The 3,083-nt window shown below is 40.3% G+C and overlaps 1 pseudogene; it reads right to left on the reverse strand.

Annotated features, from left to right (window-relative positions):
• Nucleotides 1–1,679: 1,679 nt before the first annotated feature.
• LOC109492824 lies at nucleotides 1,680–2,045 on the reverse strand (annotated as a pseudogene).
• Between the last annotated feature and the right edge of the window lie 1,038 nt (nucleotides 2,046–3,083).

A 3,083-nucleotide genomic window follows, 5' to 3' on the forward strand; every position in this document is an offset into this window, starting at 1 on the left:
TCACAAAATGACCTGCTTCAAAAGTTTTTTTCTCTAGTGTTCATTCTGCTATCTTATTTTTCCTTAAAAGTTTTTAATTAAAAAAATTTTTTAAAAAAATTTTGAGATAGAGAGTGTGAGTGAGAAAGGGGCAGAGAGAGAGGGAGGGAGAGAGAATCTTAAGCAGGCTCCATACTGCCAGTATGGAGCCCTATGCGGGACTTGAGCTCACAAACTGAGATCATAACCTGAGCCAAAGTTGGATGCTCAACCAACTGAGCCACCCAGGCTCCCCTATGGGACATTTCTTTCAAAGAAAGTGAGAAGCCATTGTCAGCTTCATTAACATTGCAATTAATAAATTTTTATTTTGTCTTTATTTTCTGTATGAAAGTAACATACACAAGGTATTGATTAAGCATGAAGTTAGGGGGTGTCTGAGTAGCTCAGTCGGTTAAGTGACTGAGTCTTGATTTTGGCTCGGGTCATGATTTTGCAGTTTGTGAGTTTGAGCCCCACATTGGGCTCCCCACGCTGACAGTGTGGAGCCTGTTTGGGATTCTCTCTCTCCCCCTTCCCCACTGTCCTCTCTTTCTCTCTCTCAATAAGTAAGTAAACTTAAAAAAAAGTATGACGTCAGAACTCAAGATATCCCATGTGTTATTTTTAGTTTGTTTGTATTAGTGACTTCAGTACTTAGCGAGAGAAAAGTTAGTAGTGCAAGCCAATATCCAGGTCTCTTTTCCTTCATGGGAATACAGGACTACAATTTCCAGCCTGTTTGGACCTACGCAGAGCCATGTGATGGTTCTGGTCAAGAAAATGTGATGTGTGACAGCAAAAAAGCCAACACGTCTCTTCCATTCTCTTCCCCTGACTTAGCGATCATGGAGGAGGCTGCATGCTGAAAAGACAGAACCACAAGGTTAAAGCAGCCTGAATTGTTCGTTTGTTTTGTGGCAAGTAATTATTTCATGTATCTGTCAGCAACTTAAGGCAGATATGAATGGACAGGAATACTTGGAGGATGATGTTGACTGAAACACATTTCAACATATCCAGAGTCTAGTTACAATACTCTGGTACCATACAATATCAATATAACTATTCTGTGATATTTCCATTTATTTTACTTTTAATAGAAATATAACTATTCTGTGATATTTCAATTTATTTTACTTTTAGTAATAAAAATGTTTTTTCTTATATATGAGTGAACCTATATTTTGCTTTAAAATTAATAGTGACAGTTGAATAAACAATGGTTATTTTTCTAATCAAGTGACCAACCTGCTGAATATTAAGGGCTCGACAAATGTTGCATCTTACTATTTTCATCGAACAAGAGTTTCTATTTTGATTATTCCTGGTAAATGGTAATTTTATTTAAAAATTTTTTTTAAATGTTTATTTATTTTGAGACAGAGAGAGAGAGAGAGAGACAGAGTGTGAGCAGGGGAGGGGCAGAGAGAGAGGGAGACAGAATCTGAAGCAGGCTCCAGGCTCTGAGCTGTGAGTACAGAGCCTGACACGGGGCTCAGCCCATGAACCATGAGATCATGACTTGAGCTGAAGTCGGGCGCTCAACCGACTGAGCCACCCAGGTGCCCTAGAAATTTTATTTCTCCACTGGTCCATTTGCCAAGCAGTTTAGCAGACAGACAGTTAGATATGGTGGCTTCTGCCTTCAGGGGATTCTATCAGATGAATCCTGGTTTCCGGAACAATAGATGTTGGCAATCTTTTCTTTGAAGTCCATCCATCAGGACTTTTCCGTCACAGTTGGCCAAGGGTCCTGCTTTGGCTGCCGGGTTTTCGTTCTGCTGAATATTATATTCCTGAACTCTCATGGATATTCTTTGCATCATTTAAAATATTTTTATAAGCAATGTTCTGAATAGGAGGACTCATCAGGTTTTATTCCTTTTGTTGTGTGGTCTGTAGCACAGTCCAAAAAGCAGGTTTCTGTAAATTGATTGCAGGTTCTTTTAATGTAGACCTTATACTGTCTGTTCCAAGAATTCCCGTATACTTCTCTGATCAAATTCTGGTGTTTGTGCAGCCATATTCTTTTTTTAAAAATAAATTTAAAACGTTTATTTGTATATTTTGAGAGAGAGAGAGAGAGAGTGCAAGGAGGGGAGGGGCAAAAAGAGAGAGAGGGAGAGAGAATCCTAAGCAGGCTCCTCACTGTCACTGCACAGCCTGATGCAGGGCTGGAACCCACAAACTGTGAGATCATGACCTGAGCTGAAACCAAGAGTTGGTCGCTTAACCAATGAGCCACCCAAGGTTCCCCTGTGCAGCCATATTCTTTTGATACATTTCTTTGCCACTGTTTCTGATACATGAGTTTCCTTTCTGTTCTGGAAAAGCACCTGTTTATTCTTTGCTTGAATGTCTCCAGTGAGGCCTGATTTCTTACTTAAGCACAGGCTTTCCCATCCAATACCAGTATGAGGCTGGGATGCTGTACTGCCAGTCCGTTCTGGGGGTGGAAGTTTGGGGTCAGGGCAGACACCAGGCTGTTGGATGGCAGGGAAACTAAATAAAACAGCCTGGATTGTTGAGTCCTCACATGGGAGCACCTACCCTCGAGAGTTGCCAGGATGTACAGTGGTCTTTGCTTGAGTGACAAATAACTTTTGTCTGTTTAAGCCAGGGAGCTTTTGGATGAAGAATCATTTGTCCTAATCTGATTTATACATGTGGCATTGATAATTGCTGTCATCAGAGATAAAAGAAGAAAGCCAATAATAGCTGTGGCTAACCCTTATTGGGATTCTCCAGGCTTTGTCCTACATGCAGGAATGAATTATCTTATTCAACCCCTATAATAACCCACTTAAGAAATGAGGAGACAGAGACGGAGGAGAGATTTCATAACTCACCTAGGGTCACAGAATTCATAAGGTTTAGAGCTGGGATTCAAACATACATCGATCTGATTCCAAAGTTCATTTACTTCCTGCATATGCTCTGTGGTCATTTGGCTTATTCACACATATGAAACTTTCTAAGTAAATGCAAAGGTAGAACTTGGTTCTAAGGTGTCAAGTGTTCTATTTTTTAAAGGAGCATGGCAGAGTTTGTCTTCTGGGAAA

This window comes from Felis catus, chromosome D2, assembly GCF_018350175.1.
Source record: "Felis catus isolate Fca126 chromosome D2, F.catus_Fca126_mat1.0, whole genome shotgun sequence".
In the NCBI taxonomy this organism is placed as follows: Eukaryota; Metazoa; Chordata; class Mammalia; order Carnivora; family Felidae; genus Felis; species Felis catus.